The sequence below is a fragment of the Cynocephalus volans genome, chromosome 4 (assembly GCF_027409185.1).
Source record: "Cynocephalus volans isolate mCynVol1 chromosome 4, mCynVol1.pri, whole genome shotgun sequence".
In the NCBI taxonomy this organism is placed as follows: domain Eukaryota; kingdom Metazoa; phylum Chordata; class Mammalia; order Dermoptera; family Cynocephalidae; genus Cynocephalus; species Cynocephalus volans.
Window position 1 is genome coordinate 38,396,369 of NC_084463.1, and position 14,740 is coordinate 38,411,108.

The 14,740-nt window shown below is 43.2% G+C and overlaps 1 pseudogene; it reads left to right on the forward strand.

Annotated features, from left to right (window-relative positions):
- Window positions 1-14,740, forward strand: part of LOC134376026 (serine/threonine-protein phosphatase 2A 55 kDa regulatory subunit B alpha isoform-like) — a 71,249-nt pseudogene that overhangs the window by 55,298 nt on the left and 1,211 nt on the right.

The window sequence follows — 14,740 nt, forward strand, 5'->3', positions numbered from 1 at the left end:
ATCACAGTTCCTCAGTCATGTCAAGACTACTAATGAGCTGTTCTTTTTTGTTTGTTTGTTTTTTGTTTTTTGTTTTTTCGTGACCGGCACTCAGCCAGTGAGTGCACCAGCCAGTCCTATATAGGATCCGAACCCGCGGTGGGAGCGTCGCCACGCTCCCAGCGCCGCACTCTCCCGAGTGCACCACAGGCTCGGCCCCTAATGAGCTGTTCTTAATTTCTGTTTTAGAGCTTTAGATTTCTAGCATTCTTTTTAATTCTTTCCTAGAGATTCCCTCTTTCTGCCTCCATTATCCATATGGCCTTGCATGTTGTCTACTTTTTGCATTTGTTAAAAGAAAAACTTTAGACAAATTAAATTTAACAGAGTTTAATTGAACAAAGAATGTTTCACAAACCAGGGAGCTGCCAGAATCAAAACAGATTCACAGTGACTCCACTGTCAGGCTGGATCACAGAACCCTCTGCCCCATCCTGTGCATGTCATGAGTCAAGCAGTTGAAAAAAGATTCGGGCAGCCAATAACAGGGTAGTCATGCTTTATTCTCATCTGAGCTCTGCCACCCAGTAGTTCAGAGCCATTGTCTCTTATACCGAAAGAACACAACAATGGCAACAAGCCAAGGAGTATATAGGTGCATATGTGCAGTTACGCCACTCTTATATAACTTGTTTACAACAGATATGTTGACTCACACCCAGCCAGATATGAGGCAAAGGGGCCTGACTATGCTGATTCCATTTTCCTTACACCCCACTCCTTCAGGGTCCCTCACTGTACAATCTACATGTCTGAGATCTTCCACAATATTCCCTTAGTGAGGATGGCTGACCCTTGTATCCACAGGCCACAGCAGAAATATAGGCTGCAGCAACAGGCCAGCCAAACACAGGCACTTCCTCCCAATACAGCTCACACTCACCTCCAGGATGATGACATATTGGCCCACCATTCCTGGAGGGGGTCTCCAGTCATTTTTGGACAGCATGAATTTCACCAGTTAATTGCTGTACAGCTGAGTGACATTATGATGACAGTAAGGGATATATACGTAACATTCTGTTCAGGCCAGATCCAGTCAGCAATGACGAGCAGGATGATCTCCCACGGGAATCCTGCAGCCACACTGGTAGGAAACTGGGTGCATATGTTTGTGCCCAGTAGACTATGGAGCTGGCAGGCACAAGACTATGGGTGAAAAGACAGAAAAGTTATTGGCACCAATAGAGGGAGTTCTCATCCCTCTGGCAGAATACATGCCAGCTTACCATCCTGGAAAGATTGGTTGCAGGAACAGTTACTGTGGCTCTATGCAACACAGCCTCCACTGGAAAGGGCCCACCCTTGTGGGATCTCTCAGTTAAGATCCTGTCAGCCATAATCACCATGTCCACCCTTTCAGGGATGGGGGTTGGGTGGATAGCCTTAGTCCCTTTTTCAGAAGACCATTGTACCATTCAATCATTCCCACTGCCTGGAGATGATATGGCACATGTAACTTCCACTGAATGGACAACTGAGAAGCCCACTTCTGTACTTCATGTACAGTAAAGTGAGTTCCATTATCACTGTCTATGACCAGGGGCTGACCATACATGGCTATAAGGCTATTCAAAACCTTAATAGTCCTTACCTGGTCTGGACCTTGCAGGGCCATACAAACAGAAGACGTGTAGCCATGTCAATGGCTGTAAAGGTATACCTGGAATTCTCTGACCCAGGCAGTGGTCCCACAAAATCCACTTGCCATCGAGTCAGGGGCACCTTTCCACAGGTTATCTGCCCACTGGTATGTGGCACCAACCAGGGGCATGGACTCTCTTGAGCATACATGAGACAAATGTGACACGTGTTTACTATATCTTCCTGTTTTATGGGCAGGTTCCACTTTTGGGCCATCAACCACACAGTTTTGCAGCCAGCATGCTGCATTCTTCAGTGTAACCACTGGACTATATCAGTCACTGGTGCTCTCTCCAGCCATCTTAGCCAGCACATCAGCTTCATCATTGCCTGGACTGGCTAAGGGGAAATGTCCTGTGACATGGAAAAGAGTTACTTCCTTTTCATGCCCTAATTCCCATAACTCATGCCACATGGCTTGTCCTCACAGGAGTCCATGGCGTACCATCCAATGCTGATATTTCCAAGTAGATATCCAAAGGGTAAGTCCCTTATATGTGGTCCGCCCACATTGTTCCAAATGACCTAGCAGCATTGGAACCACCTTGGTTAAACCTGCAAGAGAAGAATCAGAGGTTAGTAAGACATCATCTACATAATGAAACATTGTAACTGTGCTGGGCCTAGTCCACTTGGCTAGGTCCCCAGCCATTAATCCATGACAGATGGTTAGGCTATGCAGATAGCCATGGAGCAACACTTGAAAGACCCATTGTCTTCCTTCCCAGATGAAGGCAAACTGATCTTGGCTATCAGCTGAGATTGGGATAGAGAAAAAAAACATGTGCAAGGTCCAGTGCATAATGATAAGTTTGTAGCTGAGCCATCAGCTGATCCATCAAGTCATGAACTGAAGGCACAGCAATGTGCAAAGGAGGCACTACTTTATTCAGTTGTTGATAATCCACAGTCATCTTCCAGGTCCAATCAGGTTTTTTCACTGGCCATACTGGGGTGTTAAATGGGCTATGTACAGGACAAATAATGCCAACTTTTTCTAACTGTGACATAGTGGCACCTACCTCTGCATGTCCTCCTGGCAGATGATATTGTTTCACATTGACTGAATGTCTTGGCTTGGGTAATACCTGTAGGTCATGTTTAGTGTGTCCCTGCAACACAGGCTTTACTGTCCATATCCGCAGCCAGAATTCTCCAACCATTGTTTGCAGGTGTAACCCATAAAGCAAATCTATACCCAAGATGTATTCAGGGGATACATACACAGTATATAAATGAGGGGGCAATCATCCTATGTCAGGAGGCAAAGACACAGCTTTGACTTTAATGATATGTCCTCCATAGCCATCAACATTCACTGTAGCTCCTAGAAACTTATCTGGGTTGCCATGTATCAGGCTACATTCTGTGCTGGTATCCGCCAGTGCTAACACGTGTTGTACATTTGCCTCTGACCAGTGTATTGCCAGTTCAACATGAGGCCTCTAGTCCTTGTCTGCTCCCAAAAGGTGAGCACCTCTGCCTGCTCCCTAGCCAAAGGAGAACAATCCATCCACCTCCATGGAAGTAGCCATAAAATCTTTCAGAGTCACTGGGCATACCTTATCATTTGTTTCTTTTGGAAGTTTGGTGTAATGCTGTTAGGGGCGCAATTGTTGCCACAAAGCAAATGGGACTGCATTTGGTTGCCTGTTGATTTTTTCCGTAACAACTCTCTCCATAAGCAGGTCAAACCACATCTGCATATGGCTTGTCTTGCTTGGTCTCTATGGGGAAACACTCTGAGCATTTTAGGGGGACTTAGTGTTCATTACTTTTTGGAGCCCTTTTGTTTGTCTCTTCACCTCTGTTTCACCCAGACTGACAATCATGGTCATTACTTCATGTATAGGACAAACAACATATGAGCTCAGTATGGCCATCAATGACCCAAAGGACATTGACAGGGCATTTTGCAGCACTACGTCTCTCATGATACCTGTAAAATGCTCATTGTCCAGGCCATGCGTGTTCACATTAAACATCCACTGTCACATCCCCAGCTCCTGAATTATTTGAACCAACTTGACATATGTTTGCCATCTACTCACAGTTTCAGGCAGTTCACCAGGGTTCATCCACACTGTCCAGATGGGTGCATTCACCCATTCCATCAGGGAGTGTTTATCCTGTCCTGGTGCATATCTGTGGCTAATCTGTAGCCACTGCTACAGGAACAGGTGAGTGGCAATACAGGCTAACTTTTCCATTTCATCACCAGAGCACACCACACTATCCTCCCCTAGATGCCACAACCACAGGAGCCAGGCAGCTAGGGGTTTGGCCTGTTTCTGCCAAAACTGTTTCCCCAAGTCAACCAACTCAGCTTGAGTGTAAGGGACATAAGTAGTAAATTAGGTCACGTGTGGGTTGCCAACTTGTTGTCTCCCCAGCCTGCTTATGCTTCATTTTTTGATGAACAACAAGTCGTGCCAGGGGATGCACAGTCTCCCCCAACTCACCATCAGGTTCATCATCAACCCCAGTGTCAAAAGCAGGAGTGACCTGTTGCTGTACTTCAGCCTCCAGAACAAGTACCCACACTTCCAACAAGTCTGTTTTCTGCTGCAAATCTTGAAGCTACACTGCTTCATGGAGTGCCTGGTCCATGTTGACTCGTAGTACAGTGAGCAACAGCCAGACCCTGGTCAACAGCAAAGTGGCCACTGGGTACCACATACTCCAGGGTAGCCACATTTCCTCCCCCTCCCGAGGGGCTAGTGGCTCCCTTACCTGCTCAGAATCCTAAAAACAACTATGCCAATTGTAGGTCTGGATCACAGACCCCTCTGCCCCATCCTGTGCAGGTCATGAGTCAGGTAGTTGAAAAAAGATTCTGGCAGCCAATAATAGTATAGACATGCTTTATTCCAATGCAAGCTCTGTGGGCCAGTTGTTCAGAGCTGTTGTCTCTTATACCAAAAGTACACAAAAATGGCAACAAGCCAAGGAGTACATGGGCATGCATGTGCAGTTACACCACTCTTATATAACTTGTTTACAACAGATGTGCTGAATCATACCCAGCCAGATATGAGGCGAGAGGGCCTGACTATACTGACTCCATTTTCCTCACGCTCCACCACTGTCAAGTAGCCAGTTAAGATTTATAGACAGAAAAAGGGAAGTGACATGCAGTAAATGGAAGTGAGGTACAGAACAGTTGGCTGCCTGTAATTGGCTGAGACTAAGCTACTTGTTACTGTTATAGGCATTGGGAGAAAATCACCCTTGGAGACTGATATAGAAAAAGAGAAAAAGATTTTTATTTCCAGCAGCTGGGACCGCACCATCCAATTCAAGGTGGGGCCCTAAACTGTCTTTGTTCTCAGTTTTTGAAGCTGCAAGCATGGCAACTCGGTCGCCTGATCACCACACCAAGAGGTATTAGCCAATGCAAGCAAGCCAACAGTACATGAGCTAATTTTGCAGTTAGGGGAGCTCCTCCCATCCCTCCCCCACTTTCCTGCCTAACTTTCACACAATGGAGGGGCTATCTTAAGTGGTGTCGGTCCTGCTCTTAGAAAGAGGGCATTACTTCATTACAAGAATAGGTTATGGTCTGCTTGCACATAAAGTTAGGTGACAAGAGTAGGTTAGCCTGTTCATACAACAAATTAGGTTACAGTTCACTGTGTCTGAAGAAAGTTTTAGAACTAATTTAAAACATTAGAGCCCTTAACATATTTAGGCTTAATTTAACACATTAGAGCTCTTAACATATTAGTCATAGTTATTTAAAATTCCATGACTGATAGTTCCAACATATGAGTCTTGTTCTGGTCCTTATTTTCTCTTTAGACTATGTTTTTTCACCTTTAGACATGACTTATAATTTTTGGTAGAAAGCTGAAATGTTTTATTTTTATTTTCTTAGTTTTTAAAATTAATTTATTTTTAATTGACAAAAATAGTATGTACTTGAAAGGGACCTTAGCCAGAGAATGGTCATCATTGGGATAACTAAGACCAAAGAGAAAATTTCAGTTAACCATCAACTTAGGAACTGATAATCATCAATTCCTTGGGGTTAGCAGAGGAATTGCAAAACTGACCATAAGGCTGAAACTACTCAGGAATGAAATCACGTCACAAAAGGATTCTTCTCAAGAGTTTATTTCTGTTGATCTCCCATTACACCCTCTTAGGTTGATTTACTTTAGATGTTGTGCATCTAAAATTGAGAATTTCCTGTTTTCTTACCTTTTCTAATCAACTGCAAGTAAAGGAATTCCAAGAGAAAGGCAAAGCACGCTAGGTAATTATTAACTCACCTTCTCACTTAAAGGAAAATTACAGCCGTATTAGTTAGAGGTACAAGTCAAGTATTTTTATGTTTCACTGATGCTTGACTGAGGTTATTGTCTTTGAGTTCTCCCTAGGAGATAAGGACTCCATATTAGTCCATTTTGTGTTGCTATAACAGAAATACCTGAAACTGGGTAATTTATAAGGAATAGAGGTTTATTTGGCATATGATTCTGGGACAGCTGCATCTGGCACGGGGCTCACACTGCTTCTACTTATGGCAGAAAGTGGCAGGCAGCCAGCAAGTACCAGCAGATAACATGGCAAGAGGAAGCAAGAGAGAGAGAGAGAGAGAGAGAGGAGGTGCCAGGGTCTATTAAACAACCAGCTCTTGTGGGAACTAATAGAGCAAGAACTCAGTCATTAATCCCCCTGCCCCCAGGGAGAGCATGATTCCATTCACGAGGGATCTGCCCCCATGACTCAATCAGTTTCCAACACTGCCACATTGGAGATCAAATTTCCATATAAGTTTTGAAGGGGACAACACATCCAAACTCCATCAGACTCCAACCCTGAGATAACATCAAGGGTTTGAAACTGACCAGTCCCCCAACTGCAGACTCCATGATGCCAAAGCACCCAGTCCATCATGAGACCCGGCATCTGACTCGGACCCTCTGCTGATCCCATGACTAGCCTCTCATTTTGCCTGCAAGACAAAACCCTTACCTCACCTTTCTGCCTCTTCCCCTTTATAAACCCCAGAACAGACATCAGAAAGCAAGATAATTTTAGCCTGGTCTTCTCCCAGATGCTAGTTATCTGAATAAACCTTCCAATCCTTGCACCAACTTTTAGACTTTCAGGTTTTTGTTTAGAGTGGAGAGGGCAACTGAGCCTGTTGACAGTAAGATATTTATGGTGCACAACATGATGTTTTGAAAGTGGAATGGTTGAATTGAGCTATTTAACATATGCATCACCTCATATATTTACTTGTTTTTATGGTAAGAACACTAGAGTCTATTCTCTTAGTGATTTTCAAGTATACAATACCTCGTTATTAACTATAATCATCATGTTGTACAATAGGTCTCTTGAACTTACTTTTCCTGTCTAACTGAAATGTTGTACCTTTAGCCAACATTTTCCCAACACCTAGTGCTTCCACCCCAGACACTGGTAACCACCATTCTACTCTCTACTTCTCTGAGTATGACTTTTTTAGATCCACATATAAGTGAGATCACATGGTATTTGTCTTTCTGCACCAGAATTATTTCATTTAACATAACGTCCTCCAAGTTCATCCATGTAGATGCAAACGAAAGGGCTTCCTTCTTTTTTTTTTTTTTGTGACCGGAAGGGGATCGTAACCCTTGGCTTGGTGTCGCCTGCACCATGCTCAGCCAGTGAGAGCACCGGCCATCCCTATATAGGATCGGAACCCGCGGCCGAGGCATGCCCAGTGCCACTGCGCTCCCAGCACCACACTCTCCCGAGTGAGCCACGGGGTTGGCCCAGACTTCCTTCTTTTTAAAGGCTAAATAATATTTCATTATATGTATATATCATATTTTCTTTATCCATTCATTCGTTGGTGGACACTTAGATGGATTCCATATCTTGGGTATTGTGAATAATGTTGAAATGACCATGGAAGTGCAGATATCTCTTTGAGATTCCAATATTATTTATTTATTTTTAGATATATACCAAGTAGTGGGATTGCTGCATTGTATATTAATTCTATTTTTAGGTTTTTGAGGAAACTCCATACTGTTTTCCATAATGGCTATACTAATTTGCATTTCCAACAACATTGTGCAAGGGTTCCCTTTTCTCCACATCCTTTCCAACACTTACCTTTCTTTTTTTTTTTTTTTTTTTTGATAATAGTTATTCTAACAGGTGTGAGTCACAATATTTCCTTATGGTTTTATTTGCCTTTCCCTGATGATTAGTAATGTTGAGAATTTTTTCATATACCTGATGGCCATTTGTATATCTTCTTTTGAGAAATGTCTGTTCAGATCCTTTGCCCATTTTTTAAATTGGGTTATTTGTTTTCTTGCTGTTGAGTTGTTTGAGTTCCTTATATATGTTGAATATTAATCCATTATCAGATGCATGATTTGGAAATAATTTCTCCCACCCTGTAGGTTGTCTCTTCACTCTGTTGATTGTTTCCTTGGCTGTGCAGAAGCTTTTTAGTTTGTTATATATAATCTCATTTGTCTGTTTTTGCTTTTGTACTCCATACTTTTGGGTTTATATCCAAATAATTATTTCCTAGACCCAGGTCATGAAAATTTTTTCCTATTTTTCTTCCAGTAGTTTAACAGCTTCAGGTCTTATATTTAAGTCTTTAATCCATTTTCAATTGATTTTTGTATATGATGTGAGATTTTTGTGCATGGTTCAAAGGCATTCTTTTGCATGAAGATATCCAGAGTTTCTTTTTGAAGTGATAAAAATGTTCTAAAATTGACTGTGGTGCTGGTTTCAATTATAGTTTCAAAGGCTGAAAAGTGAAAAGTCCAGGGAACACATCTGGCAAGAGCTTTCTTCTTAGTAGTGACTCAACAGCAACACAGAGTGTCACATGGTGAGAATGGGGCTAAGCAAGAGACTGAAAGTGTTTTATTCTGTGACAGGAACTAAAGTAAATAGGCTTTTACTACGAGAATTTGTGTTAATCTGGCTAGGACTAGGGATTTGTTTAATACCTTCTACATTTATAGATACCAGGGGTTTCAAGTCCCACTAGCTTCCTTGTTTTTATGCCCTCTGTTGACTTTGGACTTCCCCAGCACTCCTCTTCAGAGAGTATTTGTGTCTTGTAGGTCTTTCAGTTGCAACCCACTATTACGATATTGGAGACTGAGGGGTGTGAGATAGGGTGTGAGGAGGAGGAGCATTCTATAATCTTCCAATTAAATTTCAGTCCTTTGATGGGCCTGTGACCTTCACAAACGTTTCCTCTACAGCTTCAACTTCCACCCCCTTAGTAAGACAGGAAGGCAAAAAAAGAGCTGGACTGAGAGAAATACCCTTCCCTCGGATGTGATAAAATCTAATAATGTCTTTTCCCAGGAAAATAGGCTGTTACAGAAAATGCTCTGGCCATATTTCACAATGATTACTCTTTCCCTCTTGCTGCCAGGGCCATGAGGAGCTCTTTCTTGGATATTTACCATAAGAAGCTGGTAGGGTTCCTGGAAGTAAAACCCACAAATGTAGTGTCCCCTAAGACTACAGCCCCAAAAGTTTCTCCCTCTCACACTAGTTCACATTCAGTCTCCAGAAATTCGTCCTAACAGTGTATGACTCCAGTGCCAAGGATAGCAGATCTTGGCTGTATCATCTGGATTTGCCTGTCTCTAGATTTTGGAGTGGCGGTTTGCTCTGAACTCAGTTCTTTGATGGGTCTGAGAAAAGTCATTGTTTTTCAGTTTGTCTAGATTTTTCTTGGTGTGAGAATAGGAGTGGCAACATCCAAGGTCTTTACGTGTCTGAGTTGAAATCAGAAGTCTTTTAGGATGGGGATCTTAATAACAGCATACATCTATAGTTTTGTGGAATTTTAAAATGTATTTTTATTGGAAAACAATTTTTTAATTGATACATAATAACTATACATATTTATGAGGTACTGTATGATATTTTGATACATGTGTACAATGTATAATGATCAAATCAGGTCAATCAACATATCCATCACCTCAAACATTTATTCTTTCTTTGTGATGGGAACATTCAAACTCCTCTCTTCTAGCTATTTGAAAGTACATGATAAATTGTTGTTAATTTTAATCACCCTACAGTGCTATAGAAAACTAGATTGTATTCCTCCTATCTAGCTGTAATTTTGTATTCGTTGACCGACCTCTCACTATCCCCCCTCCTCTCTATCCTTCCCAGCCTCTGGTAACCATCATTCTACCCTCTACATCCATGCGATCAACTTTCTTAGCTTCAACATATAAGTGAGAACGTGGTATTTCTCTTTCTTTTCCTGGCTTATTAACATAATATCCTATAAGCTCATCCATGTTGCAATGAATAACAGGATTTATTTCTTTTTTATGGCTGAATAGTATTCAATTGTGTATATAGTCCAGATTTTCTTTATCTGTTTATCTGTTGATGGACACTGACGTTGATTCCATATCTTAGCTATTGTGAATAGTGCTATAATAAACAGTACCCTTTAATATACTAATTTCCTTTCCTTTGGCTATGTACCCAGTGTATATGATTGCTGGATCATATGGTAATTCTATTTTTAGGTTTTTCTTTTTTTTTTTTTTTTCTTTTTTTAAGGCTGGCCAACGGAAGCAGTGGGAGTGGAGAAGGAACAAAGAAATCTGTAACTGGTTGTGATCAGTTAGTTGCAAACACCACTGCACTTGGACTAGTCAGTTTTTTTTTTTTTTTCCTAGTTTTTTTGAGGAAACTCCATAATGGCTGCACTAATTTACATTTCCACCAACGGTGTGAGAGTATGCTTTTCATCACATCCTCACCAGCATTTGTTACTTTCTGTCTTTTTGATAACAGCCATTCTAACTGAAGTGAGATGATATCCCATTGTAGTTTTGGTTTGCATTTCCCTGATTATTGGTGATAATGACCATTTTTTCATATACCTGTTGGCTGTTCATATGTCTTCTTTTGAGAAATGTCTATTCAGCTCATTTTCCCATTTTCTAATCACTTTATTATTATTATCTGTTTTGTGTGTGTGTGTGTGTGTGTGTGTGTGTGTGTGTGTGTGTGTTTGCTTGCTGTTGAGTTGTTCGAGTTCTTTGTATATTCCGGATATTAATCCCTCATTGAATGAAGTTTGCAAATATTTTCTGCCATTCTGTAGGTTGTCTTTTCACTGTGTTGATTGTTTCCTTTGCTTTACAGAAGCTTTTTAGTTTGATATAATCCCATTTAGTTTTTCTTTTGTTGCCTATGCTTTTGAGGTCTTCTCCATAAAACCTTTGCCCTGACCAATGTCCTGAAGCATTTCCCCTGTTTTTCTCCAGTAGTTTCACAGTTTGGGGTCTTAATTTAGGCCTTTAATCCATTTTGAGTTTACTTAATGAATCAATATGTCTCTAATAATTTTATTGCGACATTCATTTATTTTGCAAAGCTTTAGGCTTCTTCTAAATCTAAATATAATTTTTGGAGGAACAAACTAAAATGAATTTATTTCCCAGGCCTGGCTCTTTTTATAACAGAAACCAGGTAGAGTGGACACAGGTGAAGCTCCTTAAGAATTAGGGTTGTGTTGTATGCGCTGCAGTGGTGCTCTGGGACGACTTAAGGACTCACTACTCCACATGTGGCCCAAAAACCAGAGACACAGACACGCAGGGGTTCAGGCCCCACCCCAGAGCCATTAAATCAGAATCTGCATATTAACCATGTCCCAATGTGATTAGCGTAAATGGCAGCCTCAAAGGAACAGACCGAAGCCACTTAACATCTGCTGTAATGTGTGGGGATTGTTTGCCTGAAGACGACCCACTGTAAAGGGGCATTTATGAGGCAATTTGAGAAATGTTGATTTGGCCTAATAGATACTACCAAATAATTATTGTTAATTTAGTGTGGTATGCTAATAGTAGTATGCTTATATTCAAAAGTCCTTATTTCTTAGACATGCATTCTAAAACAAACAGAAAGGGCAAACTCTAGCTTCTGTCACCTTTTCTGATATGCTCACACCATTGTTTTTTCCCAAGTATGGCCAAAAATATCCCAGACTCTCCTCCAGGGCACATGGCAAGATTGCACTTCTCACCTCTTTGAAGTTGGGCCAGGTGACTTGCTTTGGCCATCAAAGGTGAATGCAGAGACAAGTGTTAGGAGCACAAGGGATGTGCTGTTTGCCACATCCCTGCTACCTGCCCAGAAGGTGTGGTTCTCAAACACCAGCACACACCAGAATCATCCCAAGCATTTTCCAAACAGATGCTGGGGCCTACTCCCAGAACTTCTGATGCAGTATGTCTCCAGGTGGTGGGGAGGGGGGCAGGGAGGAGGAATGAGAATTTGCATTTCTAACAAGTTCCAGGTGATGTTTATGTTGTTGATCTAGAGAACACATTTTAGGAACCAGGGTTCTAGAAGGATCCTCTCTGGGTCAGGGTCTCTGAGTGATACATTCCTACTAAATCATGTTTAAGATGAACCCTGGGTGAGAAACATTTCTGTCCTGATTTCACTGTGGGATTTTGAAAACTGAAAGAACATACCCCATACAGAAGCATAAATCTCTCACAACCCACAAGTCTTCAAGAAAACAACACTATTTTGATTAGAAAGTGGCTTGTTTAGCTTTGGCTGGGCTCCAGACACCCAAGTCCTCACGGAATTAATGGTGAAGAGCTGTCAAGAGGCCCTCAGCGATGTCCTAAGGAACATCTCCCTTGATCCTCTTCCATCTGGTACATAGGATGGCTATTTCCAGGGAGAAATTCAAGGATTTCCTAGGAAGGCAACCTCTTTCCCCTGTGACCTCCATTGTCCCTGCCTATGTCATGAGCTCACTCAACCAAACTGGTTTCCTATTATTAGATATCAAACACTGTTGGAGCCAACAGAGGGCGGGGCATGTCTGAAACAAGATTTATCAATGATTTCCCTGACATCAGAGCCAGAAACTTCTGAGCTGAAGAATTCAGACAGCTCCAGGAACAGCCCCACACCTAGGAACCTTGAGAGAGGTCAAGATAAGGGAGGGCTATAAAGCTGACTTGGGCTCAGTTAGAGTCCAGGCATTTCTTAGCACCATTTGTGCTACTAGCTCAGTCACCTGCAGGTGTTTTTTTCTTCTTATCTCTCTTTTTTTTTTTTTTTTTTTTTTTAAAAAGATGACCGGTAAGGGGATCTCAACCCTTGGCTTGGTGTTGTCAGCACCACGCTCAGCCAGTGAGCAAACCGGCCATCCCTATATGGGATCCGAACCCGTGGCCTTGGTGTTATCAGCACTGCACTCTACCGAGTGAGCCACAGGCCGGCCCGATTTTTCTTCTTATCTCTGAGGTCCCTCCAGCTGAGCACATATATTTTCGTCTCTCTTCCTTCCTGCTTCTCCACTTTTTCCACATTCTCCCATTCTTTTGGTTTTTCTAGCTGCAGAATGTTTTCTCTCTTCCCCCTCCATTTATGCTTCCAGAGCAAATTGCCTTTCTAATTATGCTTTTTTTTTTTTTTTCCAGTCGCATTCTCTCTGGATGTGTCTTTAAAATATATTTTTTAAAACATCTGGTTAAGAAAAAAGTGAAAAGCCTATCAAAGGTAGCCGGTGAACTAAAAATCTAGCTGCATTTTGTTTATAACCTTAAGCTTGTTTTTGTTGGTACTATGAAGACATAGCTCCCCTCCTTTTAAGAGACAATTCTAAGGCCTCATGCCCTTTCTTGTTGACAGGTCCCTTCCAACTGAGCAGCCATGGTCCCTACTGCTAAATGAAACTGTTTGAAGGAGAGGGACGGGTTTGTGATCAGAGGCTTCGAAATCCTGTTCAAAGTGAAAAAGGGGATCAGGGGTAAGGGACAAAAGTCATTTAGAGGAAGATCAGACATGAGGAGAACAGAAACTGTCACATGCCCACCTTGAGGCGCAGAGACAGGTGGGCTCCTGGGCACTCTTTCCAAGGTGAGTGGGAGGCTGAAAGCACAGCAGCAACACTGCAGTTAGAATGAGGGGGAGGTGACGTTAAGAGACAACCTCTTCTTTACCCCTAAACGGCAGCAGCCCCTGAGAACCCGCACAGCTCCATGAGCCTCCTCCGGCCTCCACTCCTCCCCCAGCCCCCCACCCGTGTAAGAATTTCAGCTTCACCTCCAGAGAAGGGCAGGCCCTGGCACAACTGAGACTTCCTTTTTTTGAGTGTGTAGAGGACCCTGCCTTTCTGAATGATACTGTGGAAATCATAAGGAGAGAGAAAAATGGATGGAGAGGCTAGAAGGGGCATGTAAGATGAAGCAGCCACTGAGAAAGGAGGCATTTGCTTTCCCTTCTAAACTCCGTGGCCTGCGCCTCCAGTCCATCCTAGACCTAGATATTCTTCTCTTCTAAATGGGGAAGAAACCCATTTGGACGTCTTCTTCCGCTAGCTATGTATGAATAAATCAACTAGACAGCAAGCAGAAGGGCAGGGTTCTGTCCCCTCCCAACAGAAGGGAATCTGAGGGCAGCCAGGGCCCGCACTTCGCTGGAAGTGAGCAGGAATTCTCACGGCGGCAGGGGTCTGGGAAGGAGCAGAGATGGCAGGAGGCTCTCGGAGCTGGGTTCTCAGGGGCTGCTGCTGTCTAGGGGGAAAGAAGAGGTCAGGACATCTCTGAACGTCACCTCCCCCTCCTATGCCACCTGCTGGCCCCGGGTAAGGTTCTCTTGAGTTCCTCTACCGCAGTGGGCAGTTCTTACCTCACACCTAAAGCAGAAACACCCAGCAGCCCTGCAGTGCCTCCAGGAGGGGCCCTAACCAACCCTAGCCTCAGTCGGAGTTCTCATGCTCTGATACCTAACGCCCTCTGCTAATACGTCCACCATCTCGGGAGACGCCTGCCGCCTGCGCCGCTGCCGCCCCCAGAGAAAGAGCACGAGCAGCGGGGAAGCCCCAGAGCGAAAGCCACCGTCCTGCGGGCTGGTCTGCCCCGCCCCGGCCCCTCCCCCACGGATGCCATCCGCAGCCATCCACCCTTTTAACGCCCCATCCGCAAGTGAGGGGGATGAGTTCAGGAAGGGGAGACCCCCCACTTTCCAGCCACCCACCCAGGAACCCATTAGGCTCACCACT